The sequence below is a fragment of the Pleurodeles waltl genome, chromosome 9 (genome assembly GCF_031143425.1).
Source record: "Pleurodeles waltl isolate 20211129_DDA chromosome 9, aPleWal1.hap1.20221129, whole genome shotgun sequence".
NCBI classification, from domain to species: domain Eukaryota; kingdom Metazoa; phylum Chordata; class Amphibia; order Caudata; family Salamandridae; genus Pleurodeles; species Pleurodeles waltl.
Genome location: NC_090448.1, coordinates 775,981,778 through 776,008,944, shown reverse-complemented (window position 1 = coordinate 776,008,944; position 27,167 = coordinate 775,981,778). Strand labels below are relative to the sequence as shown.

Sequence of the window (27,167 nt, the reverse complement as noted above, 5' to 3'; positions counted from 1 at the left end):
AGTGGAGAGAGAAAGAGAGAGAGAGAAGCAAACTAGGGAGACCTCTGGGGAATAAAAAAAAAGTATGCGCTCACTTGAAGTGCCAAAACAAAAAGAAAAAAGTAGGCCCTGGAAAAGTGAGCAGAAACACGTCCATGCCACAAGACAGAGTCAAACAGAAGAAGAGGAAGGAAAACCTAACCATCCTAACTAATAAGAAGCAAACAGATCAGAATGACAAAGAAGCAAATCAACAGTAAGCAATCACCAGACTCTAAGCCCACTGTAAGCTAACAATATGCCTCACAATAGACAGTGCTCGGGATGTCTAGCTGGGGACATCTAAAAACTCAAAACAAAAACTGACCAAGCCTGTAGACAGTTGTGATGAACTGTTGTCAAATTTGTTAAGACAACTTTCAACAATATCTCCCTATCGCAGGGATACTTATTGTATGGCATGAGGGGCTGTTGTGGCCCTCCGGACCATTACAAGTGAACCCCTTGGAGAACAGCAATAGCAAACATATAAAAATATGATGAGGTGTATTCAAAACTGAAAATGTTCTCTAACGTGTGGAAGTGCTTCAACATAAAACATCAGACTTTATCACTGCATAGAGTGGCATTTACTAAAAGTGATGTTTTCAAATATGACCTTAAAAACATTCATGCCTTCCCTCATAACCCCCAATTCCTGATGAAAATGTCATTATAAACAAAGAGGGAAGTCAGTTATCATGTGAGCCCTTCTATGTAGCCTAGGTTGTTACACATGGAACAACATTATTGTATATTAAGCCATACACAAGAGGTTTTAGTACAACACACACCCTGAACTCGTGTATTTCAAGGTTCTCTCATGAGATCATTAAGAAAAAGGAGGCAAAGTAAAAAAAAAAAAATTAACTGCCTACGATTACACATTTTAATCAATCAGGAAGGCCGGGATTGATGCCAAGTTTTCTAGTTTTACCTTGTGGAATCGAGCCACTAAATAGGCATCTCTCCCTCTTGCTTTAGATCAAAAGTAAATGCAGGGTCTTTAATTCTTGGCAAATGAGGTTAGAGCATTGGTGGAAAACTGAAACAACATGAAGGCTTGGCTCGCTTTGGCACTGAGGATACAAGAGAACTTTGAGATGAGCCAGAGCCAGACAGCTGGCTTGAGCTTGGAGTAGCTTGACCACTTCTATCCCACTGTGGCAAATAAGGAGACAAAGGCCTAGGATGGACATGATGTGACCATGATCAAACAATTTGGTGAAGCAGGAGTACAAAGACCACACAGCACAACGTCTTGTTTGAAGGTCCACAACATTCTCACTACACCACATTTTAGTGAGGACTATGAGACTAGGTATTCCACCATGTGTCAAATCAGAGGATTGTTGGGTTTGCAGTTCTTTTTTCTTACCACATACTTACTTCCAATGTTTAGCTTGAGTTAAGTTATTACTCGCACTGTTAAACAAAAAAGAAGCAGACAAATATGTTTAAAAGTGACTGTTAATAGCACACAATTTGTCACAAAGAGAAGTTGCTACTTAATAAAAAAAAAAAAATAAAGGCTGTCTTCTACTACTAGAGTTTCTACCACACTCGTTACACAGCAACTGGGTTGAGAGTGGTTCTGACAGTGAGACTCTCTCACAAAAGAAATGTCACTGTTGTGAAACCTGCCCAGACCTAATACACAGTTCACTGCCAGCATATTTTGGTATAAGAATATAGCTAGGATTAAATATCAATCCTTCTAGTACCATGACTAAAACCTAAAACGTAGCCACTATTTCACATCTACAGGTGGATGTTGGTTGTTTGTGTCTGCTCGCCTCAGTGATTTGCACACCTTGTGGGGGGGGGGGGGTTGTTAAGGTCCTGATCGGGGGCCATTGCATTGTTTTCCCCAGCTATACCAGTAGCTATCTTGTTTGTGCTTCCACCCATTCATAACAAAGCAATGACAGCCCAATGGGCCCACACTGGCCTCAAAACAGTAAGGCATCTTTTTTAGATCAGACGATATTTCCCTATGAGACATTGCAGAACAGCTCCACAAGATGTGGAGTTGCCCACTGAATGCTTTGTCCTGGAAACAGGTTCAGGCGTGAATACAACGTATCACTGGTAGGAACTATTACACTACCCCAGATGCTTCTCATTGGGTATTGCGCTCCGTCCAGAAAAAGACAAGGCAGGCATGAAATTCACTGACTCACTGCTGATTATAAATAAGCGTGCCATTGCTATGCATTGGAAATCCCCTTTGGGCCCTCCCACACAGCAGCTAAAAGCCAGTGAACAGCTCTTCACGACCTGGGAAAGAACGGCCGTACAAAGAGATGAAGCACAAGGCCTCTGTAAATACCCAATAGTGAGGGAATGGAATGAAATTAATTATGGGTGGCCCTCACAAAAGCAGAGATAATGACTGAAACCATTTGGGATACCCCCTTCTCACACAAGCCACTCCCAACTGCCCTTCAACTAGACCCCGCAGTCTGTTCACATCCCCTATCCTTTGGATGGTTGTGGCATTTGGACCCCCACCCTTATTTCAATCCCTAGGATTTCACAGTATCCACACAAATGATTAATTTCTTTAAGTGCAAAGCTGTCATTCCAGGGGAGGTGAAGTACTTCCATATTAGAATTAGCATAGCGCTAACTATCCATAAATCTTGGCTTTCAGGGAACTGTTATTATTACTTTAGTTACCGTATTTATCGGCGTATAACACGCACCGGCGTATAACACGCACCTCATTTTAAGAGGACATTTCAGGAAAAAAAAACATTACATTTTATCGGCGTATAACACGCACACATCATTTGCCCCCTATTTTCAGGGAGAAAAAGTGCGTGTTATACGCCGATAAATACGGTATGTCTTTGCTCTTTTAACCTGCAGTGCATCGCTGACATACACATGTGAACACTTACCATTCCTTCTTAGTTCATCCCACTGCACAGCTAATGGGTTAGGATTTAGACGACTGAGCTAAAACATGCTGATCGAACTGAAGCACCCATTGTAACAATATGCACATTTCAGCTTACCTGTATACCAGAATGTAAAATTTCCTAATGTACATGAAGGAAAGTTTCAATTCTATTAAGCACACGAAGGCGAGGATTATGCCCTGCTTTCTTTATTTCATTCCAGCAGCTTTAACTTAACCAAGTACAAAATACCTTTCCCATGAGTCCTACTGAAAGAACTACAATTTTAACAACCAATGAACGAAGCACAGTCCAATATCATCCAGGTCGCTCCCTTTGTAACATCCTCTTTATTGAATGTGACAAGATATAATGATTTCCTCCTCTCTCATTCTAGTTTGGATCCTTCTGCCCCTATTGAATAAGGAGAAAAAAAAAGTCTGGTAACCACCGATCAGGATTCTGTTCAATCAATCAATCAGGAATTTGTAAAGCGCCCTACTCACCTGTGAGGGTCTCAAGGCACTGAGAAGGGGAGGGGGCGGAAGGCGGGTGCTGCTACTGCTCGAACAGCCAGGTCTTGAGAAGTTTCCTGAAAGTAAGGAGGTCTTTGGTCTAGCGCAGGTGGGGTACGAGGGGGGAGGTCGCGGAGCGGAGATGCTAGGTCGGGTGTAAAAGGAGAGTTGTCTGTTGAGGTATTGTGGTCCGGTGTTGTGCAGGGCTTTGTAAGCGTGGGTGAGGAGCTTGAAGGTGATTCTCTTGTTGACTGGGAGCCAGTGCAGGTTTTTCAGGTGGTCTGTGATGTGGCAGTGGCGGGGGTGTCCAGGATAAGGCGCACGGAGACGTTCTGGACACGTTGCAGCCTCTTTTGGAGTTTGGCCGTGGTTCCTGCATAGGGAGCATTGCCGTAGTCCAGTTTGCTGCTTACGAGGGCTCAGGTGACTTTTCGTCTGGTTTCAGTGGGTATCCATTTGTCGATCTTTCAGAGCATGATGAGGGTGTTGAAGCAGGAGGAGGAGATGGAGTTGACTTGCTGGGTCATGGATAGTGAGGGGTCCAAGATGAATCCTAGGTTGCGTGTGTGGTCGGTGGGAGTAGGAGCGGTTCCAAGAGTGGCAGACCACCAGGAGCCATCCCATGCGGAGGGGTTGGAGTCGAAGATGAGGACTTCCGTCTTGTCAGAATTGAGTTTGAGGCAGCTGCTCTTCATCCATTCGGCAATGGCCTTCATTCCTTCTTGGAGGTTGGTCTTGGAGGAGTCCGTGGTGAGATAGAGGATCAGCTGGGTGTCGTCGGCGCATGAGATGATGTTGAGGTTGTGGAATCGGGTGATGTTTGCGAGCGGGGCCATGTAGATGTTGAAGAGGGTCGGGCTGAGGGACGAACCCTGAAGCATGCTGCAGATGATTTCGGTGGCCTCCGAGAGGAATGGGGGGAGTGGGGGAGGCTGAATCTCTGGGTTCTGCCGGGAAGAAAGGAGGTGACCCAGTCCAGGGCTCTGTCAGGGATTCCAGCATTGCTGAGGCGTGAGCGTAGGGTGTGGTGGTAGACTGTGTTGAACGTGGCCGAGAGGTCCAGGAGGATGAGGGCCGGGGTTTCACTGCTGTCCAGTACAGTTCTGATGTCGTCGGTGGTGGCGATGAGGGCGGTTTCGGTGCTGTTGTTGCTCCAGAACCCGGATTGGGAAGGGTCCAGAGTGCAGTTCTCCTCGAGGGATCGGGTAAGTTGTCTGTTGACAGCCTTCTCAATGGCTTTTGCAGAGAAGGGGAACAGGGAGATAGTCCGGAACTGCTTGAGGTCCTTTGGGTCTGCCTTGTTTTTTTTTTTAGGTGGGTGTTGATCTTGGCTTGGTGTGTTTCCAGCTCTCCTGGAAGGTGGCGGGCTCGAAGGAGCTGTTGATGATCTTCCGTAGTTGGGATGCGATGACGGAGCTTGCTTTGTTGAGGATGTGGTGTGGGCAGGGGTCAGATGGAGAGCCGGAGTGGATGGTGTTCATGATTTTGATGGTGTTGGCGTCATTGATGGGGGTCCAGGAGAGCAGGAGGTTGGTCGGAGGTGAATCTGTGGTGTTGGTGGTTGCAGGGGGGGTGTGGGTGCTGAAGCTGTCGTGGATGTCTGCAAGCTTGCGGTGGAAGTAGGAGGCTAGGGAGTCGCAGAGGGATTGCAGGATGTTGTTGACATTGGAGCTGGGGTTGGAGAGTTCCTTCATGACTTTGAAGAGCTCCTTGTGGCTGTGTGCGTTGCTGTTGATTGTCTTTGAAGGTGGTTCTCTTGACAGCTCGGATGAGTTGGTGGTGTCTGCGGATGTCTGTTCCATCCAAGCAACGTTTACCAAAACAACAATACTGTGTGGACAAAATCTCCTCATGAAATAACCAGATTATATAAAATTTTCTAAGTTCATAACCAAGATTTTTCATCCCCCACCCCCAGGACTGCTTAAAGAACTTCAAACATTAAACTGGAAGGAAGACATAAAATTACTTAGACCTTACATGGAAGTTCTCCTTTTAAGGATTTTACATGTCTGTCACAATAGGGTCGGGCAACAGTCTTTTTAAAGCCTTGGGTGGGAATAATCCTCACCTCTGTGTCCTTAATAGAACTGAAACTTTCCTCAATGTTTATTAGGAATTTTTGCATTCTATGTCAGGACCGGGGGCGAGGATTATGCCTGTTCAAAGCTTATCCACCTCCAAAGTGGCCATGTCTAGCACTGGTTTGAGGTAAAGTCGCTTGAACATGGAATCTATGGACCAATCTGCTGCATTAATTATGTTCTCTAGCCAAGCCCGCAGAAGGAAAGCCTTAGAGGCCATCGCTGCCTTCACTGAGTGAGTGCCAAACAGTGAGACATTAATTCCCCGCTTCTTACATTACCCAAAGCATCCATCTAGCAATTGTGGGAAACAAGGCAGTCTTATTAGGCTTCCTTAATGAGATGAGCAATTGTCTATATCCCGGAGGTAGGAACTCCTCTGTCATCTCCTCGTAAGCCTTAAGGCAACAAACCATACACAATTTTGGGGATCTGTGAAAAGCCGGATATGAAACTACTTTGGAATTTGTTTTTGTTTGCCTAAAAATATGGAATGTCATTCCGTCCGGTGTGAAAGATCATCCTGGAATGTCCAAACGCCCTCACATCCGACACTAGATGACATGATACTAAACATAAGAGCATGGCCAGTTTAGCAGACAGCTCTTTGCGTGACAAGAATTCATTTTGTTGCCAGGCCAGAAAAAGATTCAGGACTAGATTGAAAAATCCCAAAGAGCTCAATATCGCGGCTCTGGAGGCAATGTCAAACGTACCCCTCTCATTAGTTTGCACACCAGAGGAAGTTCACCTATCGGGGATGATATAGCTACCTGCAAGAGTTTATGGTCCTGTAATCCAGACCCTGGGAAGCTAGGGTCACCAGCAAATTTGGGATGGGGACCACTTCGCAACCCATGGAATCATGGTTGCTTTGAACATACCATTGCACCCATCTGAACCATGCTGATTTGTAACGTTTGTTGGGTCCATCTGCCAAAGCAGCTGCCAGTATTCTCTCAGCCTCCTCTGATAATCCTCTAGCGTTGCATACATGCAATACGCCAGGCCATGAGTGGCATCCGATCTAGTAGTACCAATGGGTGACAATTGCCCAGGGGATAGTGGAAAAGATTTGGAGTATGAGTTAGAATGATCGGAGAATCCCAAGAAAGTTCCAGAAGAACTGGAAAACAAACTTGTGACCTCCAGCAAGGAGTAATCAAGACTACTTTGGCCTTATGCCGACGGACATGTGCAGATAACCTCGTGATCACTGCGAAGGGGGGAAATGCAGATCTCTGTTCCTTCGACCAATTATACAGAAATGCATCAGTCGCTATCGCTAGAGAGTCGGGCATCCAGCTGAAATAACAGGAAAGTTAATGATCCAGCATGGACGCAAATAGGTCTATTGAGAAAGTACCCCATAGGGCATCCAAATGTATGAATATCATCGGAGTTTGATGCCAAAAGCTCATGTCTGACCACTGCCTGGAGTACCAGTCAGCTACTGCATTGGAAATGCTGGGCAGATACTCTGCTGTAACGGAGATGTTTTGGGAATTCCCCATGATGTCTGGCTAAGTCTGCCAACAACTTCGACCTGGCGCCCCCTAATTTGTTGATATATCTGACTGCTGAGGGATCGTCCATCTTCAACAGGACAGTGCAACAGATCCAATTCTTCATCCAACACTATCACGAAGGACCCCGCTATGAGCTCTAGGCAATTGATGTGCAATTTCTGCTCCTCTGCGGACCACTTCTCGTCTGAACAAGAATCTTCACAGCGCCCCCCCCGTCCAGACTTGCTGGCATCAGACTCGATCACTAGGTCAGGATTGGAGCCAAAGATGGCTCTGCCATTCCAGGCCTCTATATGCGTCAACCACCACCTCATCTTGTCTACCACCTCGTCCGTGAGGGGGACCTTCTCAGAGTATTGCAGTCCCTTGTGCAAATGAGAGGCCTTTAGACGTTGCAAGGCCCTTTAATGAAGAGGGACGGGAAAGATCGCTTGAATGGACACGGATAGCAATCCTACAACCCTGGCAATCTGACATAGAAGTTGAGCTCTCTGCTAGAATCCTCCTGAGCTCCCTGCAAATCTTCGCAATCTTGTGAGAGGAAGACTCAAATTTCTCGACTTAGTCTATCACGAAACCCAGGAAGGAGGTCTGTTGAGCAGGGAAGAGCAGGGATTTGCATTTGTTGACAATGGAACCCAAGCTCTCTAGAAGATGGACTGTCACCTGGAGTTGGTCTGACAGACGGCATAGACATTGGTCCATTATAGGATGTCGTCTAAGTACACTGTAGGTAGGAAACCCTGGGCTCGGAGATGTTCCATGACCGTTCTGGGGATCTTGGTGAAGCATCAGGGAGTGGATGACAGCCCGAACGGCAACATCTTGAACTCGTATACCTGCTGCCTCCACCTAAACTGCAGACATCTGCGGTGTGGGCGAAAAATTGGTACAGTTAGGTAGGCATCCTCAAGGTCCAGCCGAACCATCCAATCGTTGGGTCTCAAAAGGTTGCATAAGAGATGGATACCTTCTATTTTGAAATGGAGGTAAATGAGTCAGCCATTGAATTCTCTGAGATTGATTACCGGGCACTGCTCACCATTCAGTTTCTCTACTAGAAAGAGGTTGCTCAAAAAACATCTGGGATGAAGGGGTGTCTTGGATATAGCATTCTTTTCCAGAAGATCCACAACCTCTTGATCTATTAAGGTGGCCTGACCTTCTGCAAACTGCAGCGGGCGTGGGGAAACCAGCTGTATCAGAGTACCGTAAAAGTCTATGCAGAAACCTTGGATGGCTTGCAAAAGCCACACATCCGACATGATCCTTTCCCAATTGTGTTTGAACAATGCAAGTTTGCAGCCCACTCTTAGTTGAGAAGAATTGCAAATCCTCACCTGCTTGGGTTTGGAACTGTACTCTGGGAGAGCCTCTGAAGGTCCGTCCCTTATAGGGTCTTTGGATGTTGAAAAACTCTCCCTGGCAGGGTTGGTCTTGTAGCCGCTTGAAAACTTTGGGAGGGTTTTAGACGGAGAAGTGGCCAGTCGAGCGCCCTCTGCCATGGCCTACCCCGATTAAACTTTTAGGGTGAAAAATCTTTTTGATAAGACATTTGTGCCTTGTCTAGCGAAGTGAGCCTAGCTGCTTCAAAAAAGGCTCCCCGAAAAAGCATCCCTGCACCGCTAGGCCCGCCTCTATAGATGCCAAGTCACTAAGCTTCGGTTTGACCTTAAGGAGGAAGGAGGGCCGTCTCTTGGCTGAGAGGGCACAGTTGGCACTGCCCAGGAAAATGACTGAGCTTTGGGCCCAGCCTGAAAGGGTCTCCGGGGAGACGGGCATGCCAGTGGCTTTAGCCTCCTCTGCCAAATCTAGGATTTTTGTCAGGGGCCATTCACATCGAGAAGTTTGTCTTGGCACAAACGTCATGACCTAGCGATCCCTTTCCTGGGGACTTTGATATATTTCTGCAGTAAGGTGGCCATGAGGGGGGAACAGTTAGGGAGTGAGTGCCACCTTTCCAGGTAGGGATGAGTGAAGGCATTCAGCTTCGAGGAACACCCCCTGACTTCCTTATCCAGGGGTTTGTGAAGGTGGCTAGCCACGTACTGAGCCACCTTGTCCATAGGGGACCACTCAGAGGAGCGCAGGTGGATCAAATCCTACGGCTCCAACATATATGTTGTGGACTCTTGGGATTTGGGGTCTTCCAGTATCGGAGAGGGGCGCCAGGTGCAGGATGGTCCGGCCTCTTCATGTGAATCTCCGTCATCTGATACCAGAGGTGTTTCAAAATGACCTAGGGACTGTCCTCCACTGAGGGTACTGGTCTAGTGAAGGTTTTTTCGAGGGACTCAAACACCCCCAGGTCCAGGGGCTTTTCTCCCTTACATTTTTTGGGGTGGACGTTACAAGAGGGGTACCCCTGGCGTGGGGAAAGAAACCATTGTACCACTTATGAGTATAGGGCAAGCACAGGCCAGCTCAAGCAGGCGGCGTTCCAAGGGTTTTATTGCCGCTGCTACTGCCTGGTGTATGGAGGAGTCTACCGCCTGACAAAATTTATATATTCATCTGCCATTCTGGTCAATAGTGGCAAAAATACTAGCTCTGACCTGGCTTGTTTGACAGGGTGACCAGAAGCGCAGGAAGGAACTCTGAGTTCCCCAAGGAAGATATTTGGAGCTAGGGGAAGTAGCGGGTTTTTGAAAGCGCAAAGCACTACATGGGTCTTGTCCATGGGGCCCACTCACCCTATTAGAATTGTACAGGGTATAAGGAAAAACAATCACCTAGGCCGGGCCTCGAGGCAGCACCTGAGCACGAGGAGCACTTATATGACTGATACGCTCAGCGGGGCGTCAAACTGCCTGTCAGATGGAATACCAAATGGAACTTGGTGCTGTAACGATACAGACCCACAAATCGTGGGCGTCAGGATTCCAAGTGGCTCCGGGGCCTAGGCGTTTTGGGAAAACGCGATCGTCAGTTTCTAGAAACTTTCAGATCGTCCCTAGCGGTATGAACGCCACGCCTTACTCTCGCGCCCCGAGGCTTCGCTCAGCCATGATAGGAGCACTGAGTTAATTAATAAGTTAATTTACTCTTTTAAAGAGCAGAGAAAATGTCTACTTAGCTGTTTGGAAGCAGGAAAGAAAGAGGATTTTACAAGGGGAGCGACCCAGATGATATTGGATTGTGCTTCGTTCATTGGTTGTTAAAATTGTAGTTCTTTCCTAAGGTCCAGGGGAAACGTAGTTTGTGCTTTTTTAAGTTGAAGTTGCTGGATGAAATAAAGAAAGAAAGCAAGGCATAATCCTCCCCTCCGGTCCTGACATAGAATAGGATTCTTTGTTCTGTATTTGTCACTAAAAGAATTATGAGAAAAGCTATGATGTTTGTAATGTGGACCATATATTTCATGTTTGAAAAACAATAAAAATATATTTAAAAAAGGAACACAACATCTTGCTAAGAATGCTTGAAGAAGGAACAATTTTATCAGCAGACCACAAACTGAATACTACAGTAGGTGAGTCCTCATACATAGACACCTACAAAAAGCCTTAAAAAAGCTCATGGATATATAAACTTAAGCAAATCGACTATTGGCTCTTTTGTTTCTTGATTAAAGGAAATTTGTAATACAAGATAACACTGTACAGAATGTTTATTTCAACGCACAATTACAAACAAGGATGTTGGTTTGCCTCAGCACATAATGTCTTCTCCAACCGGATTTTACGGGCCTTCCCAATAGCCTTATCTCAGAGCCATCTAAAGTTATTGTATAAACCAAAGAAAATGGCCAGCAAGGGTATCATTTACAACAAAATACTGCCTTGAACAAAATTCATGGAAAATCAAATTTCTGATATTGCTGATTTATGTAGAGAAGAGAAAAATAAATGAAGAAACAGATGTACTAGCATTGTAAATTATGATCGATTGGCCTGTATTTTAAGGGGCATCAAGGGGGATAAGGTGTTCTATGAACAACAAGAAACACATCTATCTAGCTTATTAGTTGTACATATTTCCATACATTGATACACTATGACAGAAGCGTGTAATCCACTCCTAATACAGGGAACATTCCTGAAGAGTGTATTTAATTTCAGTATTCTGTTATAGATGATGCCATTGCTGGACATTTGCTTTAGTTTATACTAGTACCCAAGCGTACAAGGGGTTATTGAGTTACCCTCCTCTTTTATTAATGTAATATTATTGATCAACGCATCCAAAACACAAATACCAAGGACGAAAGAAAACTATAAATGCCTAAATGCATCCTATATAGAAATTCTGCTGTGGTCAGTTCAGAAACCACTACTCTGCCTTCAAGTGGCTCGAAGCCTTGGTGTACCATCACCCATCGTGCTGAAAGTAAGGATCATTCTGTTATATTCAATGTTGCTCTCTGCTTTATGACAAAATGGAGCCTTTCCTAGGTTTACTGAAGGAAAGTCTTGGTTTTATTAAAGACACAGGGGTGAGTATTATCTATTTCCTTTCTTACTTTATTTTAAAAAGTGGCAAGGATAAGCAAAACTACACTTCCTATGTAACACTGAGAAAACTACAAGATGATGTCACAATGACCAATGAAACATTGTCTAGTCCATTAATAGTCTTGACTGGAAGCAACACACTCTGTTCTTAAAGAGCAGATTAAGGATAACATAACATAGTAAAAATAAAGAGAATTACCTTGAAGGCCTTGTAGTCATATCAGTATATAACCAACAGTAATGAAAAGATACATTCACTAAATTTGAGCAATTACTATTTGCACGTTACCTGCTGTTTTATCATTGCATTAAACAAATAAGAATCCCCCTGGTAAAGCAAAAGCAGAATACTGCAGGGGCTCTGTTGCACACCACAAACCACAGTACCAAAAGGAACTGCACTCTAAAAGCATGCTATCTTGTTTCTCTGGAGACTTTACAAATTGTTTTCTACTTTTGGAAGTCCTATGTGTGGCCTGTTTACCATTATTGAGCCATATCTCCCCATCTTTTGCAAGCAGTCTAGGAGTGGCGGCCACCACATTGTTTGTGGCGGGTGAGTGCACCAATCTCTTCTAGACACACTAAGCACATGCAGGGAAGCATATAAGTCCTACAGCTGTGCGTCCATGCCAGAGACAAACTCTTCTGTGCCAGTTTCACACACCAGTCAGTACCTATTCAAACATCTTGTAATGGTAAGCAGTTTTTAAACCTTCAAATATAAAACTGTCAGATCACCACATGTTGAAAAGTATGATTATTTGACTAGGATATATGTAATTCAGTAGAGCGCATATATCTTGGCAATATCCCCGTTCCACCAGTGGTGTGGAATTCTTATAGCCCAGGGCCAAGGACAAGTTTTCATGTTTATTCTGCGCTCAGGACAAGTAGGCCCAAACCATTCAGCACAAATCCTTTGGCTGATTGTTTACAATACCACATTATGGATCAGGGAACAACATTGTCTGAAGTTAAGGTAATATTTGTGCCCATATGTTAATCCTGTTCAAACTTGTATTTATGGTTCATTAATGCAAACCCTTTATTATTAGGGTGAGCGCTCTAATGTAATGGTGTAAGCTTGGACTGCACTACTGAGAGTAGTTCCACTGTAAAAATGTGTACACGTTTGCAAAGTTTAACAATATGAAGGTACGTATAATGCTCAAGAATTCTCACTTGATTTAATGAAAAATTTAAAGAAGCTTGAAAGCAAGTTTGATTTTTTGCTTGCAAAATAAAATCTTCAAAAAAATGCAACAAGGAAAACAATTGTTTTCCTAAACTACTGTGCAATTTTATGTACCATTTCTTTGAAGCATTATTCAGTCAAATGTTTTGGTGCATGCTTAAATATTCATAATGGAAAATCAGTGTAACCACTGTTATCAAGAATATAAGAAATATGAAAAAGAAAATGCATTGACAAAGCCAATATGTCCAACATGAGAGGTCAGCCTTTTGGTTTTGTCAATGTGTCTCTTGTTTCGACACTGCTTTTGTAAAAAAAAAAAAAAAGTATTGTTGTGGGAGCTGCTGGGCCCGCACCGTTATACCAAACATTGCCAAAAAGAAGAAAAAAAAAATAGTCTAAAAAACCATGCATTGCTCTTTAGTCCCCGACACTGAACAAAACTACTTTATGTACAGATCTGCTCCTTGTGGTAAAGAGCAGAATGCTGTCACTCACAGTAAAGCCAGCTGACAGACAGATAGATCGATCGATCGATAAGAAAAACAAAAGGGCTGGTTAATGTAAGACCTAATTTGGGGCCCAATTCTTAAAGTCACAAAAGTGCACCCATGGTATATGTTCTTGCATTAGTGCTGATTTATGGTTTTCATAAATTCACATGAATTTACAGAAGTAGGGGAGGAAATCATACTCCTAGAAAATATCTGTGAACTGCACTTCAGCAAAAGCAAATATACATGTGTAGATCTGCTGTGAATATCTGTTTAGCGTTTGCTATTTCACTTTCCTCCAACCACTTTTTTTCCCAAACCTGGAAGAACTTTTACTTGTCAGGAGTAAATTTCAAACCTTTTGCCGTTTGAGAGAAAAATCAGAGAAGAGGTGGTGAAAACCTCTAAAACATACAAGTTAGTAGGTTTGCACAGACTCAAAATGGAAGACATCCATGGAACTATTGCTTACCGCTACCTCCAGCTTCAGTACATTATCTGTGGAAAGGGGGCAAAAGAAGGAAATTGCTAGTATGAAAACCATACTATAGTATGAGTGCTGGCATAAACAGAGAAGCTATTATCAGAACTGTACTATAACGAAATTACTGCCATAATTTGTCACTGCACTAATTGACACCAAAGGGACTAGTGGTTTTTTTTAAACGACAAGCAGATTTATGACATAGCTTGTTCCAAGGACAAGTAGATATTGTGTTGAATTCCACGCCCCTTCATCTCACTAAGGGCACTTTGTACTGTACTTAAGCGAAGAACCATCTGTGCTTCACTTTGCCCCTCATTTCATCGGAACGGCTCCAAATATCTCCATTTAAATTTGTTTTCTGAATGGTCTTTTTTAATAAAGTGTGAAACTAATGATGTTGAGAGAACTTTGCATCTTAATTTTGACTTATGTTGTTGAATCAATTTAAGTGGCTTTCCCAAAGGAGGCCAAATTACTAGGGCAAACAATTCCACATAAAACAATTTCCATCTTACAATTGGTAAATGTTATTTGTCGCAATAATTCCTTCATATATAAATTTGGTATCCATCATAGTGTGGTCACAAACTGCACTGGAAGCACATCTATAGCGGCCAACATCTAATAGTAACTGTAAGTATTCTCTAATGTGAATTTGTTTACGATGTTCTCCAAATTGTGATCTCACAAGGCCTTCTTTCAGGTTTTTATTTCTTTTTAATGCAATTACTTTTTTCTTAGTCATGGTAGTGGTTCAATGACAAGCCAGGTATCATCTACTATCCTCTTAAGTTAATTTGTTACCCTGTTAGAGGTATTTACACAACTAGAGCTGATTTACTTTTCTTTTTCCTTATATCAAGGTGATAATGTGGGTTTGTTACAGGGCTCTTTAAGGGAACTTTTCAAGAATCATTGAGCGCAACTCATTTGACAATCTCGTCATCACTCTCTTCACTGGTAAAGAACTCTCCCACGCACATACAATTTATCCATAATTGTAAGAACTCCACATATGGCAGACAGTCCTTCGTACTACTGGGATGGAACGTTCTATAGTTAAGTAGACTATTCCAGACCTTTGGCTTATGTTGCGTAAAATAATGCTTCTTTGTATTCATTTGTTGTCTTTTGCAGAATACATAAGAACTGAGATGACAACATCAGTACACATCTAGTGATGTCTTCTTCACGAGTATACAAGTGTAGTGGAAATGAAACAACCCTCAAATTATTAATTGTTCCATTTTTCTTGCACACATTTAGACAATCTGTTAAAGAGGATCCAGGTGCTGATGAAGACCTCAGAAAATGATTTGCTTGTCCGTGCAGCTCTAAGCTCGCAATATACATACAGAGTTGATATGAGCTGTGGATTGCAGAGAGAAACAACTGATTAAACCCCATAATGCCTGCTGAAAAGCGGATTTGTAATACTGCCAGGTTGCCAACGGCACCACCATCAGGAAGAAAAAAAGACTGACTATATTTGAAAGGACATTTCATCAAAGAACAATATACCCTATTAAGTGTGAGCTTCATGTTTATTTTTTTTAATATATTTAATTTCGTTTTGATTGCGATGTTGCAAATAACTTAAGCACAGCAGTAGACGTGTGGCACGGCACCTGGGTAATGGGAAGAAAGCTTGCAAAATATTGACTGGGAATGGTTTCTCAGTTTTGTGTACAGAGAATGAAGATAAGAATGTGTTAAAAGTAAGAAGCATATTAAAAAATTATTATCACTGACGCAAAAAGCATGCTTAAGACCTAGTGTTGTTAAAATAGGTTGCTTTAAAATTGTTGGTTAATTGGAGATCTATTTATTTTGGTTGGTTCCAAGACAAAAATTCACCCAAGATACTGAAAATATACATTTTATGTCAAGACCAGAGGCTGCTATTATGCCTTTCTTAGTTCAATTTAATAGCAGCAGTCAAGAATAACAAATAAACTACAAATCCCAGATGGCGAACATTACAAGCCAATGGGAAGAGAAACATAGTACATGAATGGTAACCAATAAAACATCACAGTATTAGGACACCACATGACTGCGAACAGCCCTCTTTTCTTGGTGTTCGCAGTCAAGTTAATTACTTCACTTTTTTTCTCTTCATAATTATTTAATGTCCATATTTTGCTTAGAAAGTATTAATAATGTTTTTCTAAAAAGCACTGCATGCTGTGTTGACTTTGTTTCCTTTACCTGCAGAGGGCAAATTGCTGCATTGCTTTCGAGCACTGCCTCTCGTGCTCGGAATCCATCCGTTTTAACCGTTCCTCAGATGTCAGTCAACATTTTATTCCGCTTCTGAGGAACCATTCAACCATTCTCCCAGCGTTGCATCACGTCATGTCTCCCTTTGCTGGTCTTGGTCGAAAAAAGATTTTTTCCCTCTCTGCCTTCACAGAACCTTGCCTGCTTCTGTCCTGACACGCCCATTCACCCCCTTCTGCTCTCTTTTTACCGCCCACAGACCGAGTTTGGTCCCTGCAGTCCTGTCCCTCAAAAATTAACCCCTTCCCGGCAAAATATTTTTCCGCAATTTGTTTATTTTGCTTTCTCCTCCTGTCATGGAGATTGATAGCTCTCCTTTGATGCAGGATGGTCTTGATGTGGTGAATACAGTTAAAAAGGAGTTGAATAATTTTATTCAAGCCTCGGTACAACAGGCAGTGGTTGCCTTCATGGACAAATTGTTTAAAAACAATTAGAAAATTATGTAATCAAAATGATGTGAAGGACGATTGTGGCCCAGTCGGCGGGGGGGGGGGGAGCAGAAAGTGCCCTTCAGCAAATACTAAACCCAAACAAACACCAAAATTAGACGGTATTGGTTAGTGTGGTTCCTCACTTTCATCCATGAAATGCAAAACAAAGTCCAAAAACATCAAGTCCCTTATCACAATCTCCTCCATTCCAGACAAGATGACGATTTGGATGACATGAATTCAGATAATGGCCCCCCCACAAAAAAAAAAAAAAAAAAAAAAACACATCGCCACAAGATATTTCTAAGCCCAAGATCGTCACAGATTCAAACGGAATCCCTATGTTTGATTCCAGCCATATTCACCTCCCGAACTCCAAGGAGTGGGTTTCTGCGGATTATGTTGGGGAATATGTAGCATCCAGACTACGTTCTCCTCTGGACAAGCAAACTAGGGCCAAGCTAAAATCTGAATGCCCGCGACCTTCTCTCCCTCAAAAGTTCACTATTACCTCTACCATCGATCCAGCTCTCCTGACCTTTTTTACCAAATTTGGCAAGGATCCACACAAAGGTGTGGATAACGCATGGTCCTCATGTCAGGACAGACTGTTATATGTGGTTTCTTCACTTACCTGCATTTTTGACCTGGCAGAGGCTGCTAGGTTAGAAGACTGTGCAATTGATCCTGAAGAACTTTCACTTTGGGTCTAACACATCAGCGCAGAAAAGGACTCCTGCTTAACCTAGATCCGAAATTGGTAAATTTGGCGACAATAGATACTGGTGTCAAAGCAGATGATCTTCTCTTCGATGACTCTTTCATCAAAGAGTTGGGCATACAGGTGTCTACCTTTGCTTCAATAGACAAAGGCCAGCAGTCCCTGAAGAAAATGTTTTCTCAAAGGGTTTCTGCCAGGGCTGGCAGAGGCAGGAAGCACTTTGCCAGCCGCAGTTACAACAACCAAGGTTCCAGAGAATCCTTCAACACCTCTTACTAAGAATATAAGCCTCAATTCTATCCACAAAGAGGCAGAGGTTTCCTTAGAAGAGGTTTTAAAGGTTCCATATATGCTAACCAAACAGGTGAGTCTGCCTTCTGACCTTCCTCACCACAGGTCCTTAGGTGTTAAACACAGTACAAGGTTATGCTATTGAGCTTTACTCAAAACCTTTTTAGCCAAAACAATTGGATGGTTCGTTTGGATTTGCAAGATGCATATCACACCGTTCTTGTACACCCAGATTACAGAAATTCCTACAATTTCAGAGGTTAAACCAATTCCTCCACTTTACCTCCCTTCCCTTCGGTTTTTCTTCAGCTCTGTGGTGCTTCACCAAGTTAATGAAACTGACTTCTTGAGCTCTGAGAAGAGCTATCACCAGACTTATAATTTATCCAGGCAATATCCTTATAATGAACCAGAGTCCTCTTTCCCTTCAGTCTCACATGACCATAACCTGCTGACACTTATGAGACCTAGGATTCCTACTCAAAATCCTTTTTGTCTCCAACCCAGCAAATAGAATTCTTGGGTTTCAAAATAAATTCGTAATTGGCCACTCTTCATCTACATGGTCACTAGTGGAGTCTGGGATGCGTATTAATTATTAAGAGATGCTTGCTGGCTCCTTTGCAATCAGAAGCCTTGCAAAAAACTGAGTACGCTGTGCTATCCTTCTCAGGATGGACAGCATTTCAGCACTAAGGTATATAAACCATTTAGAAAGAACAATATCCAAACCCCTAGCGGAACTAGCAAAAGGCTTTCAGGAATTTTGCATTTCGAACAAAATGTCGGTTCATTCAGAATATCTTCCAGGCGATCTCAATTCTGTAGCAGATTGTCACTCACGTCATCTTCGAGACTCAATCGATTAGAAACTTCATCCCTCGATTTTCCAGTCAATTCAGAACATGTGGGGTCCTTTGATAATAGATATTTTTGCTTATTGTCTCAACTCCCAACTTCCTCAATTTTGAGTCTGGTGCCCAGATCCATTAGCGTTAGCCTCAGATGCCTTTTTATAGGATCGGTGAACTTCTCTGAATTACGCCTTTTCTCCTTTCCTCACGATCAGCAGGTTACTCGCACAGGTGAGGTAGCAACAAGCTACCCTGGTACTCATAGCTCTGTTCTGTCAATCCCAGGTATGGTTTCCAACCCTTCTAGAAATGCCCATAAACTTTCTCTTTCTTCTCCCTTAATTTCCAAACCCCCTGTTGAACCCTCTGAATCACTCTCACAACCTAATCGTAGACCATCTTCTTACTCTTTGTGATGCTATTAATTGTGTTTGACCAATGACTTTGTGTTTCATCACTGCGCATATTAGTTGCTCAATGTTCACCAGTAGCACATTATATGTTTTGTTCAGCCTAGCTGCCTATTGGCCTTGACATGGCATTAGCCATTACTTTCTGTATTCAGTTTAGCCGCCTATTGGCTTTGACATTGCATTAGCCATTACATTCTGTATTCTGCCTATTGGCTTTGACATGCTGTATTCAGTTCAGCTGCCTATTGGCTTTGACATGATATTAGACATTGCATTTTGTATTCAGCTTAGCTGCCTATTGGCTTTGACATGACATTAGACATTACATTTGATATTTAGGTTAGCTGCCTATTGGCTTTAACGTGGAGTTAGACATTGCAGTTGAAACATCGCAGATGTATGTATTTTTCCAAGCTGTGTTTTTCCACAAGATGAACCAAGATGTTTTCTTCATACCAGACTAGACCTGATAAGAGAGAGTACATTTGGTGTTTTCCTTTCTGCTCAGGCTTGGGAAGAGGAGAAGTCTAGGAGATCTGGCCAGTATCCAAAGGCTTGCGTAGTTTTCCCAAGTCTGAAAGGAGAGGGCACGCTTTTGTAAGGATGACTCAGGGCTTCAGAGATTTAGATTCGAATCTGCTTGACTTCGGACTGGAACTTGGCGCCAGTTGCCAGTCTCCCGTGTGGGTAGATAATCTCTTTCTCGCAGTTGACCGGAGTCATCAACTTGCAGACCCCAGAAAGATGAAGCTCTATATAGTTTCTCACACGGTGAAGAATTTAATTTGTTTTGCATTTAATATCTTATATATATAACTTGCTGTGTACATTGCAACTGAGAAGTGCTGTGATATATTTTGTTTTCATTGCTGCAACCACTTTCGTGCTTGAAATCTATTAATTCGTCTCTCAAGAACTTGTGGGTGGGGAACAATTAGCAACAATAAAGGTCATCTTTGAACTCAGAAGTGCATTCCCGAGATGTTCTGTAAGCTCTGATACGAGATAAGTAGGAAGGCAGAACACTCTTTCTGTTTGGCAAATTTCAGGAATCTTTCCCACTCATTTTGTCAGAGGCTTCAGAATATATCAAAAACTCCTGGGCTCCAGGAACTACAAAAGCTTACAAGTCAGCTTGGTTTTTATGGCACAGCTGGTGCTTGGGAAAAGACATTAATCCCCTTTCAGCAGATGTAATCTTTATTATTAACTTCCTAATGGCAAAAGCTAGAAAAGGGAAATTTTATCGCACGACCAACCTTTACAGGTCAGCAATTTCATCCCTACATTAATGGAAAACCAGTGGGAGAACATCCTCTTTTCTGTTGGCTTTTGAAGGGAGTAAAATTATCTAAGCCCCCTCTTCCTAAATACAGTCAATTGTGGGACGTAAACATTGTTTTACATCTGTTTATGTCATGGCCCGATAATTCTATTCTCTCTCTAAAAATGCTATCTGCAAAACTAACAATGTTGTTATGCCTCATTTCCATTAAAAGATTTTTCGATGTTAGAGCATTAAACGTTGCTTCTCGTCAATTTACTCCAACAGGTGTTTTGTTCACAGTGGTTCGACGTACCAAAACTAACCTCACATCAGTTTTTTACCCTTATTTTCCTGATCGTCCCAAACTGTGTTGCACAATGTTTAACGATTGATGAACAGAAAACTGCCAATCTAAGAACGTCCACTGTATCTCAACTCCTTATCTCCTTTAGAAAACCCTACAAACCAGCGTCTTCCCCTACTCTGGCTCGCTGGGTAAAATGGATCATGTCCCATGCTGGTACTGATACTTTTCCATTTTTGGGACCCATTCTTCCAGAGGAGCTATGGCTTCCAAAACATTCTGGGCTGGTTCCCGTTTGGAGGGCTTTCTTAGATAAGCTGACTGGTCTAATAACAATGTTTTAAGAGTATTTTATTGTAAACCTGTTGACAATGCTTCTACAACTGTGATTAATTCGCTTTAAACAAGCATCATAGGTGCCTCCGGTCTTGACATAAAATGTAGCTTTTCCTAGTAATTTATGAAGGAAAGTCTTAATTTTATTAAAGACACGGAGGCGATTATTATCCCACCACAATGTTTAACCTCTTGTTTTTTTTCCCACCCTGACAGCAATTTCGATTCCATCTCAACCTGCCTCATAACCCTGCTGGCAATTTAGTGGATTCCAAACATGATGCTTCTCCTTCTTCAAGGCTGCTTGGGAATCCTGTAAGTTCCGTCTTTCCAGACATCTTACTGTTTCCTGTATTTATGAACTGTTGTCATTAACTTCTTTCTCTCATTATGGCTCTACTTGTTTTATTGTCTATTTTGCCATTATTTTGTTCTTATTAACTTCTTGAGCAAGAAGAGATGGCTGTTCGCCGTCAACTGATGTCATAATAATGTGTATGATGTTTTGATTGGTTACCATTTTGTGTACTACATGTCTCTTCCTACTGGCTTGTAACGTTCGCCATCTGGGATTTGTAGTTTATTTGTTATTCTTGACCGCTGCTATTAAATTTAAGCAAGCAAAGAAAAGCCTAATACTCCATGTCTATAATAAAATTAAGACTTTCCTTCATAAAATTACTAGGAAAATCTACATTTTGTTTTCAAAGTATTAGTTTGCGAAACATTTCAGGAAACTTAACAAATTGCACAATTTCGTACACACATACACATTCGTTTTTCCTCTCCTAAGGAACATCTAAAATCAGTGATACGAACAGAAAAGTTCACGCTGGATTAAAGAGTCAGGGAAAAAACACATATGTTGATGAAACGTACTCCAAGAGAAACCTCTCAGTGGTTACGTCGCTGCTACACAAATAAGTATTACCCCTGTCGTAATGTTACAGACCAGTTAATCTGCATGAATTCATTTACCTAGTTTTCTTTTTTCAAATGTACCTATGAAAGAAAGAAACATCGATGCCAAGTGTCTCCATTTTAACAGCGTACTTCACGAATATGCCAAAAGACCAGATTCAGGAGTGAGACACCGGATTTCAAAGCCTTAACGGAATTTAGCCTTTTCTGATTAAAATTGATTCGTCAATGGAGGTGTATGGGGAAAATAAAGTGTATAGATAATTTTTTTCAAAATCTCCCCCTTACATATTTTACTAATGTTGTTATTATACCATCAACCAGATGTTGCTCAATAGTCGAGCGAACGTGACCTGCACTTTCGCTTTTTTTTTTTATATATTGGATGATTTTCCTCAGCATGCCAAATCCAGGACTGGCTAAAGGGCATCCAGGTCATACATTAAGATGTTGGTGACATAATACCCTTTCCTCCCCAAAACACAGAAAGCTACTGTAATTGTTTCCCTTTTACCTGTTTCGATGCCAGTGAATTCCCGCAAGCACACGGCGAGCCGTTTCCTAGCTGCTGTGAATACTTTCTTCTTCTTCTCGAGCTAGGCAGACCCCTCCTCTTCAGAACTGTCAAGACGGGTTCCTCACTTGCGCGTGAAACGTGTACCCGCTTTTATTATGTAAGGGGAGGCTCATGCCCCAAGTGCGGAAATACGGGCCACAGCTCGTAGAGTGCACGTGCACCAGCAAGAGACTATTTCGCCGCTGCACACCGTATTATGAGACTCAACGTGCATCGGCTGTACTCACCTCTACTGTCAGGTTTGCAGCTCGGCTGTGGCCAAAGGAGCGGGGACGTCTGGGAGGTTTTACTCGTAAAGCTTAGATTGGAGGAGCGTCTTCATAGGCGTTAATGCTCCGGGATCTAGGAGCAGTTTCCACTTTGCTCCGAAAGTGCTAACAGTAAGGAAGGACAACCGGCATGCGAAACCATGGGCAACTAGAGACAGTGATGTAGGACTAAGACTCAGGGTTATGAAGGTGGAAGAAGGACAGTGAGTAGTCCTAAAGCTGCGTTACTGCTGTTCTGCATTGGGTGAGTTCGAGAACGAGACCGAGACCAGATGCTCAGGCAGGCTGCAAATGGAATCAAAAAGGGCATTCAGCATCACAGGCATTCGGTGGAAGCAAGGCTTAAGAGAAACTGTTTTTTGTTTATAATAAGTCCTACACATAAAGTGCGCAAATGCCCTTATTTAACTCCAGATAGAGCATGCAACAGCAGTATTTAGTGATAAGTAAAATAGCGCCTTCATTTTACAGCGTGTAATGTTTGTTGGTTGACCTTAGACACAACAGGAGAGTTATTGGAAAGAACGTATTAAGAAGTCCTCGCGCGCATTTGAGGTTGTTACCTCATCTGGTATTGGAGGTTTGAGGTTTTACAACAAAGATGAACGAATAATGAAACAGCTACATTTATTAAATTTGAACACATGGTATTTACCATCTAGAAATAACGCTTAACGTGTTAGTGAGCATAGGTGTTGTTGGGTGAAATGAGCCCAGACAGACCACTTACCATTTACAGTAGTGTGTGCAAAAGGCTGCTTTATTGGAACAGGTGTATATCACAACTTAACCCTCGGCATCGTGCCTTACAAAACTATGGCCCGCATTACAACCCTGGCAGTCGGTGTTAAAGCAGCAGTAATACTGCCAGCAGGCCGGCGGTAAGAAAAATGGCATTATGACCACAGCAGAAACTGCCAACACATACAGCCACTTTAACACTCTGACCGCCACGGCGGTAGCAACAAACACCGTGGCGGTAACCGCCAACAGCCAGGCGCCCACACTATTATGACACACCAATTCGCCACCTTTTCCAGGGCGGTACCAACCCCATCAAAAGCAAGGCGGAAACAGTACACAGAAGGGAAACAACTCACCTCTCGACACACAAGGAAGAACCACGATGCCATAGAGCCCGAACTGCACATATTTCCAATGCTGGTCTACCTCTTCCTACACCAGGAACACGAACAGCAGCGAAGATGACAACAGTGAGTTCTGCATCTAGCACACAAGGGAGGGGGGAGGAAAAAGAGAGTGACACACACACGCAACACCCCAACACCATACATACAAATAGATGCAACAACATCACATATACACCCCGTAACCCTCAGGAATAACGCAAGGACAAAAGGAATTGATTAAAGTGAGTGTAGTATTACAAATTTAGATAAATATGTCTTTAAATCAATAAACAGTATCTACAATATATACAGATGGAGGGACAATGTCCACTCCAACATGTCCGTGGCCCACAGGGCCATGACACATAGACCAAGGCCACACTTGACTCCTGCCTCAATACGGAGAGAACACTGCAGGGGCATCAGGTCGAAAACACACAGGCACCTCAGGGGGAGGGGGAATGGGGGGCCACCTCAGCCGGAAGATGGTACAACGCCACTGCTCCTGGAGGCAGCTACCTGCCCTCTGCGACATCCTGGGGAGTGCAAGGCCACAGTCTCTCAAGTGGGTGGTTTGCCCACTGCTTGGTCCTGGGGAGTGCAAAGCCACAGTCTCTCAAGTAGGTGGTTTACCCACTGTTTGGTCCTGGGGAGTGCAAGGCCACAGTCTCTCAAGTGAGTGGTTTGCCCACTGCTTGGTCCTAGGGAGTGCAAAGCCACAGTCTCTCAAGTGGGTGGCTTCTCCACTGGTTCTGGAGGGGGGCTTATGTCCAGTGTGCTTCATCCTGCCAAGGAGGGGATGAGTGGATGCCTTCTTCCACTGGTTCTGGAGGGGGCTTTGTGCCCAGGGTGCTTCATCCTGCCAAGGAGGGGGTGGGTGGATGCTGTCTTCCACTGGTTCTGGAGGGGGCCTTATGCCCAGTGTGCTTCATCCTGCCAATGAGGGGGTGAGTGGATGCCTTCTTCCACTGGTTCTGGAGGGGCCCTTGTGCCCTGTGATGCTGATCCTGGAAGGTGCAGCGTCACAGTCTCTCACCTGGGTGTCACACCTACCGGTGTTGCAGGGCCATGACGCACTACAGCCCATATAGGCACGATTACACACTGCTCGCTGGCGGTGATGGCTGCTCAGTGGATGGCAGTTGTGTTGCAGGTGACGGTGCTTTCAGTGCTGGGGGGAGGCTCCAGCCCTTCCTCTGCAGACTCGGGCGGCTGCCCACTGGGGCTGCTGCTGCTGGCAGTGGTGCTGCTGGTGGTGCAGGTGGCGGTGCTGCCGGCGGTGCAGGTGACGGTACCGCCAGCGGTGCATGTGGCAGTGCTGTCAGTGGTGGGGGGAGGCTCCAGCCCTTCCCCTGCAGCCTCGGACGGCTGCCCACTGGGGCTGCTGCTCCTGGCAGTGGTGCTGCTGGCAGTGCTGCTGGCGGTGCAGGTGGCGATGCTGCCGGCGCTGCAGGTGGCAGTGTTGGCAGTGGTGGGGGGAGGCTCCAGCCCTTCCCCTGCAGCCTCGGACGGCTGCCCACTGGGGCTGCTGCTGCTGGCAGTGGTGCTGCTGGCGGTACAGGTGGCGGTGCTGCCGGCAGTGCAGGTGGCAGTGATGTCAGTGGTGGTGGGAGGCTCCAGCCCTTCCCCTGCAGCCTCGGACGGCTGAATTGCCATGGCTAGTGTTGTTTGCCCAGATGCTGCTCCAGCCCCAGGCACCAGATCCATCATGCCTGCGGCCTCAGTTCCCTTTACATTGGCCTTGGTAGCTGTTGTCCCCCTACTGCCCTTGGCAGATGGTGGTGCCTCCTTGCTTCTGGCAGCTGGTGTTCCCTTCCTGCCCTTGCTGGCTGGTGTTCCCTCCTTCCCCTTGCTGGCTGGTGGTGTCTCCTTCCCCTTGCTGGCTGGTGGTGCCTCCTTTGTCTTGCTGGCTTGTTGTGCCTCCTTCGTCTCGCTGGCTGGTGTCCCCTTCTTGCTAGCTGGTGGCCCCTTTTTGCCCTTGGCAGGTGGTGCAGGCACACTGGATGTGCTGACGGGTGCCTCCTTGGAGCCTCTCACACCTGCAGTAGCTGCAGGAACTACAGTGTCCGTGGACTGGGTGGCTTGGGTGCTGGCCTGGGTTCTGCCCACCCTGGCCCGAAGTGAAGGTCGGGGTGAGAGGAGGGGCAGGGAAGAGGTCAAGGGTGGAGAAGAAAAGCCTTTTACGGACACTGGAGCTGGAAGAGGGTGAAGATATGGGAGTGGACGAAGAGGGAGTGGTGGTAGGAGGTGTCAGTCTGGTATGTTTGGGTGCAGGTGCATGGGCTGGATGCTGTTGTGAGGTGGAAGGCTGTTGGGCGTCTGAGTGCTTGCGTCTGTGTACCTTGGGAGGAGGGGGCACAGACACAGTGGGAGAGGACACAGGGGACGTGTGCATGGATGTGTAGGTGGTGATTGCCAGTGAGGGGCGTGTTGTCATAGGTGTGCTGGTGATAGAGGTAGTGAATGAGGATGTAGTGCATGCAGGTGTGAGTGTAGACGTGACTGGGAGGGAGGTGGATGAGGAGGAGGAGAGTGCTTTGCTTTCCCTATCTTATGACAGAGCTGACAAAACTTCTCTGGAATGCACTTCTTAGTTTAAAGAAGACATTTATTATTACTACTTCACCACGAGGTTCCTGAGAGACGAGATTAGTAGGTTGGAAGCACATGTTTAAAAGTAGTCACAGCAATGAAAGCAAAATATATCAAAGTACTTCTAAATTGCAACGTACACAGCAAATACATGTGATTATATTATAGCATAATCTTCAAAGTAAAGAATAAAAGTCAAAATTCATTACCGTAGGGCCTATCACTGCTCGTCATCTTTCTCATGCCTGCAAGTTGATGACTCCTGTTCAACTGCGAGAAAGAGATTTTCTACCCAAACGAGAGGTCAGGCAGCTGACGTCCGCTCCTGACTGAAGTCCTGGAAAATTCCCCCTTGCTGGTGCCCAGGGACACCGTAAAAAGCCTGCTAACAGGCCCCTTAGTCAAAACATGCTGGCTCAGAGTGGGAACAGAACAAGAGTTGGAGAGTGGCCAAGTCTCCAAACCTCGCTCATTCCCAGGCTGGATAGAGAGGAAAACACAAAATATATGCTCTCTTATCACGCTAGGGTTCGGTGTGAACACAATACGAAAAACACAGCTTGGTCTACCATGTGGAAAAACACAGCTCATCTGCAATGTCTCAACTGCAATGTCGAACTCCATGATAAAGCCAATAGGCAGCTAAATTGAATACAAAATGTAATGTCTAATGCCACGTTAAAGCCAATAGGCAACTGACTTAAATACCAAATGTAATGTCTAATGCCATGTTAAAGCCAATAGGCAGGTAAACTGAATACAGAATGTAATGTCTAATGCCATGTTAAAGCCAATAGGCAGCTAAACTGAATACAACATGTAATGTGCTATTGATGAACATTGAACAACTAATATGCGCAGTGGTGAAACACAAAGTCATTGAAAGTGGATTAACATATTGATCGCATAATCTTTCAAATCAGATATATCCTACAATGAAAAGACTGAAACTTATATACACTGAATGGGATAATAACTGATTGAATAGTGTCTCTAAAACAGCAAGTTGATGTAGCATGAGTTCTACTCATGTAAAGGTACACGGTCCACCTGAAAGGTTTGCTGGAATGTAAGTGAATGTCAGGTTTCC

The 27,167-nt window shown here is 44.1% G+C and overlaps 1 protein-coding gene across 2 annotated transcripts in view; it reads right to left on the bottom strand.

Annotated features, from left to right (window-relative positions):
- Positions 1-22,468, bottom strand: part of DPP3 (dipeptidyl peptidase 3) — a 402,067-nt gene extending 379,599 nt beyond the window's left edge. Inside the window, exon 1 of one of the 2 annotated variants that reach the window (XM_069207968.1) lies at positions 22,024-22,468. The gene's annotated coding sequence lies outside the window, so the exon portion shown is untranslated. The remainder of the gene's footprint in view (positions 1-22,023) is intronic. The other variant, XM_069207967.1, reaches the window with a different exon arrangement.
- Between the last annotated feature and the right edge of the window lie 4,699 nt (positions 22,469-27,167).